This window comes from Physeter macrocephalus, chromosome 13 (genome assembly GCF_002837175.3).
Source record: "Physeter macrocephalus isolate SW-GA chromosome 13, ASM283717v5, whole genome shotgun sequence".
In the NCBI taxonomy this organism is placed as follows: Eukaryota; Metazoa; Chordata; class Mammalia; order Artiodactyla; family Physeteridae; genus Physeter; species Physeter macrocephalus.
The window spans coordinates 22848788-22855485 of NC_041226.1; positions in this window are offsets into that span (position 1 = coordinate 22848788).

Consider the following 6698-nt stretch of genomic DNA (forward strand, 5'->3'; position numbering starts at 1 on the left):
GAACCCGCGTCCCCTGCATCGGCAGGCGGACTCTCAACCACTGCGCCACCAGGGAAGCCCATAGGCAATTCTTGTTTACCTTTCTACCATTCTTTGGGAGTAGTGAAAACAATTTCACTTATAAATTTCTACCCTTAGACACTGGTATCCTGAGTCTATATCAAGACCGTAAATGCACTTTGTGAAACTAAATGAGGTTCTCAGTTTTCCACGTACCCAGTGCCTATCCCCACCCACATCTCCGAAATCACTCTAGAGTTCTCTGAGCACACTCTACTTTGGAAGCCAGCCAAAGGGAACCTCTGCTTCAGTTTAGTCCAGTTCCATTTATGGCAGGGCAGTTGGAGAACACATGACCCCAACAAGATGAGGCCCGCCCAGAATCATTCTGCACATCCTCATCCTGGCCCTGCAAAAACTGAAAAAGTAGAGAATACACACTGAACACAGGAATGACTTGATGTCCCACTCCTGGAACACACTGAACACAGGAATGACTTGATGTCCCACTCCTGGAATTGCCTCTGAACTTGTCCTAGAAGCAGGTGTTGGGTGCTGACCAAGAGAATTTTGAGGATTGTTGGTAAAGGTGGGGCATATAGATCCCTTGGTGGGACCACTGCTCTCATTCCCAAGTTGATACGTGAGTCTCCCTGTCATCTGAAGGGCTGAGTGCTGGGTTCCCCTGCTTGCATGTGAGAAGCTGAAGACAGAGATCTCAGACCTAGTCTGCTTTATCCCAAGGAGCCCCAGACACACCACCTTGCCCAGACTGCTGAGCCAGCCAAGACTTGCTTCTCTCCTGATGGCCTGGCATCATCTCCTTTTCCGATCAGGACCAGTCTCTGGAGCTCTTGCACATCTAAGGGCCAGTGGAGAGGACATGGGTCCAAGAGAGGAGTCCAGAAAGCCCAACTCAACCTGCAACAAGAGAGGATGGGTCGCAAACCAGAAGTCCTGTGACGGCGCAAACTCAAAGGGGGCCAATTCTCTCCTTAAGAACTGACAGAATGGCTGAACGCCCGAGGAGGAACCAAGTTCAGAGGTAATAGAAGAGACATCCGAAGCCACAGTGGTGATCCCGCCCCTCCCACCAGTGTCCTGTGTTCTTTCCACAGCTGCGGGAAAGGAGCAGGGTGGTGAGTCCCTGCAACTGAGCTATCAACTGAAATGTGGTGACACTTTCCATATAAACAATAAGCTGGCTACGCCCTAAGCTAGCCCACAAAATCTATTTAACACATAACATAGGAAACAAAGATGTATGCCAACAAGAAATTTATTCTGATTTAAAAAAAACCCCTAAAACCAAAATACAACCTACCAATGAATCTGGACACACACCTTCTGTGCAAAACTGGAGATAGCCCTACTGTGCTTGGGTAAACACAGAGTGGTTTTGAATATATGGTAACTGCTTGATGACCACTTTATGCCTGATAGGTTTTTACTCTATAAAAGTTTATGAAAAAAAAGTTTATGCATGTTGTTTCATTTGTTTTCTTTGTTGTGACTCATTTTCAATTAACTTCAGTGTATCTGACACTCAGAATCCTACTAACAGAGACATCTTTAAAGGTGTACGATCCATATGTCAGTGTGTCTCTTCTTAGAATACACTTGCTGCTATATATATAGTACAAGGCAAAAATGTGGGGTTTTTTTGAACGTTAACTAAAGGCTTAACTTTTACCTTTCATATAATAAAGTGCAGATTTTCCTTAAAGGTGAGCTCTTCATTTCAAAAAGGCTGGTGACAAGGTTAGCAGGTAATAAAGAATTTCAACCTTTAAATTCAAGGTTCTAGGAAGAGTCCTCAATTGAGAATATTTTCTGATCATGGGAAGATAAAATTTTTATTTGATTGCTTTTTGCAGAGTCAGAAAAAACCCAGGGTGGCTGAGAGGTGACAAGTCCTTCTTGTGTTTTTCCTGTGAAGGGGGTCAAGACATGGTCCCAAGACTGAAGGGCATCACGTGACCAGCAGGGCTCACTGTGTGCAGGGGCTCAGTTTTGGCGAGTCACACAGATGGTCATTCAGGCCCAATTCTTGAATTTCAGCTTATTTTGTTCTTGAAAAGACAAAAACCAATTATTGATAGCTCTGCGGACCTCAGATATACAGTCCATCTTAGTGAAATAATCTTTTCTGACCATATTACTGCCAGTTAAAAGTGACCTTGAACTTGTTGACATAAGATCAGTGGAAAAAACCACAACAAACAAGAAATAGATATTTTCCCTGAGTTTTGTGTTTTCAATCACCAACGTGGCTTTGATCCCCTTCAAAGAGACCCCCTTCATCCTTTTTGCCAGCCCTACTCTCTCTCTCCAAGGCATCCTTTGTAAGACCATCCCCAAATCCACCGGGAATCCCTAGTATAGGGTTATTATACTATCACAGTTAGCTGTAACCTACCACTCTGTATCCTCCAGAACAATGTGTCCTAAGGGGCCTGAGCCATATCTGGGCTCAACTCTCTCCTGTGTTGGGACCACCAAGTGCTTTGAACGTATAGACCCTCAAGAGATGTACTCTGGAATTTTGAAGTTGAATGAAACTAGTCCTTGCCATCATCAATTTATGATTTAAACATGGTTCACATTAGGATTTGCTCCTTTCCAATCTCAGCTCCCACAACCCACATCTCAGCTTCCTTGGGAAGTCCCTGGAGTCCCCACCCCCTCCCATCTTCCTGAGCTGCCAGGCCATCCCCCTCCGCTCTTTTCCTAGGCAAGCAGCAGCAGCTATCCCAGGCCTTCCCGCCTCCCCTCCACCTGTTTTGCCTGCTCAGCCTCTTCTGCCCTGGCCTCTGGGCCCTGTTTTTAAGAAGAGTCAGAAGCATTGAAGTCGGGGCTTCTGATATTTCATGACATCTATAAATAATAGTCATTATAATAACTATCTTTTATGAAGGATCTGCTATGCTGGACATGTTTGAAAGATGTGATTTATTTACCTAGCCTCAAGCCAGAAGAGTCATTCTCTTTGCTTATTCATTTGTTTAAAAAATATCTAATGAACAGGACAGTGAAGATGCTTGCTCTAACAGAGCTTATATTCCTATGGAAAGAGAGAGACGGTTAACAAGTGGGCAAGGTAATTTCAGGTAGTGACTACACTCTGAAGGAATGACGACTGGGTAATGATGTCGTGAGTGCTGATTTAAGTCTCGAGATCAGGGAAAACCTCTCTAAGGGATAACATTAGTGCTGAAACCTGAATGAAGTAAAGGAGACTGATGATGTAAAGAGCAGTCCTGCATAGAGATCAGCACGGGCAAAGGCCTTATGCAGGGTATGAGCTGATCACGTTACCGCGTTGTCCTGTGGCTCTGTCTGCCTTCTCTGCTAGAATCTGAGCAAAATCCTAGTTCCCTTACACACTCCACTGTAGGAAGGACTACCTTGCCCTTGCTGGTGACAGGGCTTTCCAACCTAGCAACCTCCTGGCTCAGCTGGGACACCCTATTATACCCATAAGCATTTTCTCTACTCTTCATGATATAGTCAAAACCCCACCTCCGCTTGACCCATCCAGTAGGTTCATTTTGTATTTGTTTTCCCCTGGCTTATTTATTTCGCCATATGAAACGCGGGTCATTACATCTGCCCAGGCAGGCTCAGTAGTTGTGGTGCACGGGCTTAGTTGCTCCGCGGCATGTGGGATCTGCCCAGATCAGGGATCGAACCCATGTCCCCTGCATTGGCAGGCAGATTTTTAAAAATTAATTAATTAATTAATTATTTTTGGTTGCATTAGGTCTTTGTTGCTGTGCGCGGGCTTTCTCTAGTTGCGGCAAGCGGGGGCTACTCTTCGTCACGGTGCGTGGGCTTCTCATCGAGGTGGCTTCTGTGGTTGCGAAGCACGGGTTCTAGGTGCCCGGGCTTCAGTAGTTGTGGCACGTGGGCTCAGTAGTTGTGGCTCGCGGGCTCTAGAGCGCAGGCTCAGTAGTTGTGGCGCACGGGCTTAGTTGCTCCATGGCATGTGGGATCTTCCCGGACCAGGGCTCAAACCCTTGTCCCCTGCATTGGCAGGTGGGTTCTCAACCACTGCGCCACCAGGGAAGTCCCCCCAAGGTTGCTCTGTTTGACTATTTGTTTCTCCCTTGTCTCTCATCCTCTCCCTTCCCTAATTAACAACTGATCTGCCCACTGGAACTCCGGGACGGTCATGGAGGCTGAATGAAGGCTGTTTCCTATAATCAAAGAAATGGGGGACACAGAAAGGCTTTGTGCCCAGGAGCCCCTCAGGGCCCTGTGTGGTATCAGCACGTGGAATTTTTTATGTCTTACTTGATACATTTCCTTGTTTTCTGAAAATTTTTCCAACAGTTTGTATTCATTTTATAATGAAAAAAACACTAAAAAAAGTGTTTTAAAATTTTAGTTTATACTCAACACCCAGACCTTGGTTTCTAATACCATTCTCCAAGAAAAGGAACCAGGATCCTTGGGGAAATGGCCAACACCAGGGCTGGGGCAGGGAAAATTCAAGATGAGTCTGGAGTACCTTGTGGTGCCAGAAAGTAAGAAAAAGCTCCAAAAACAAAAGGATAGGGCATGTCAAAGGGACGCAAGTGCCAATCTGAAAGAACTCCCAGTGGCCAAACCTGGAACAATATGAGTGACAAAATAAATGGTATTGGATTATAACCCGAACTATAAAATAAATATCCATGAGTCTATACTAATATAAAAAGGTGGTTGAAGAAATAAACGAATGGGGGAGAGGGAGAAGAGACAGCTGCTCCTTACAGATGAATTCCAAATAATTCACGTAGATACTCCGCACTCCAGGAGGTGGAGCTTCAAGCCCAGCCCCCATCCCTAACCCACACTACACACACTTTCAGCGTGGAGAGCTGTCCTTAGTGACCTGATTCCAAAAAGTGTAGTACAGAAAGGGGAGAAAAGTAAGTTTATAGTGGAGAAGTCTGGCAAGCACTACCTCTGCAAGGTGATCAAGGTGGATTGACCTCAACAATGATAAGTTGTGTTGATAGCATATACCCTTGATAAACGTGATGAAAAGGGTACTTCATCTCTGTGGTCTTCCTCTCCTCCCCCCACAACCCCAAATTCCTATAATCCAGTCTCATCATGAGAAAACATCAGACAAATCCCAACTGAGGGACTTTCTAAGAAACACCTGACCAGCCCTCCTCAAAACTATTAAGGTTGTCAAAAATCAAAACCTTGTTTTGTTGTCAAAAACAAAATCTGAAGAACAGTCACATATGGGAAGAGACCAAAGAGATGTGATAACGAAACACAATGTGGAATCCTGAATCAGATCTCGAGCAGAAAGGGGACGTAAGTGGAAAAACTGGTGAAATCTGAAAAAAGTCTGAAGTTTAGTTAACTGTACTGAACCAATGTTGGTTTCTTACCATTGATAAATGTAGCAAAGTTTAGTAAGAATGATATTAGGGGAGGACTTCCCTGGTGGTCCAGTGGCTAAGACTCGGTGTTCCCAATGCACGGGGGCTGGGTTCAATCCCTGGTCAGGGAACTAGATCCCGCATGCCACAACTAAAGATCCTCCATGCTGCAACTAAAGGTCCTGCATGCCACAACAAAGATCAAAGATCCTGCATCCTGCAACTAAGACCTGGCACAGCCAAATAAATAAATAAATATTTTTTTAAAAGGATGATATTAGGGGAAACCAGGTAAGGGGTCTACAGGAACCCTCTGCACTGTCTTTGTAACTTGTCTGTGAATATAAAACTATCATAAAATAAAAGTTTATTTTAAAAACTGAAAAATGTTTCCAGCAATAAAAATGCCTACCAACAACCCAATCAAAAAATGGGCAGAAGACCTAAATAGACATTCCTCCAAAGAAGACATACAGATGGCCAGGAGGCACATGAAAAGCTGCTCAACATCACTAATTATTAGAGAAATGCAAATCAAAACTACAATGAGGTATCACCTCACACCAGTCAGAATGGCGTACAGGTGAACCAGTTTGCGAGGCAGAAATAGAGACACAGATGTAGAGAACAAACGTATGGACACCAAGGGGGAAATAGCAGGGGCGGGTGTTGGTGGTGCTGTGATGAATTGGGAGATTGGGATTGACATACATACACTAATATGTATAAAATAGATGAGTAATAAGAAACTGCTGTGTAAAAAAATAAAATTAAATTTAAAAAAATGCCTATCAGCAAACATCTTTATATATTAAAAAAATTACTTTTAACCACTTAAATGATATTTAATCATGTTATTATAAACATTATGAATTAGAATTATTTCTTTAGGCTCTCACAGTCCAAAGCCTACATTTTTTTTTAACATCTTTATTGGAGTACAATTGCTTTACAATGGTGTGTTAGTTTCTGCTTTATAACAAAGTGAATCAGTTATACATATACATACGTTCCCATATCTCTTCCCTCTTGCGTCTCCCTCCCACCCTCCCTATCCCACCCCTCTAGGTGGTCACAAAGCACCTAGCTGATCTCCCTGTGCTATGCGGCTGCTTCCCACTAGCTATCTATTTTACGTTTGGTAGTGTATATATGTCCATGCCACTCTCTCGCTTTGTCACAGTTTACCCTTCCCCCTTCCTATATCCTCTTGTCCATTCTCTAGTAGGTCTGTGTCTTTATTCCCATCTTACCCCTAGGTTCTTCATGACCTTTTTTTTTTTTCTTAGATTCCATATATATATGTTAGCATAC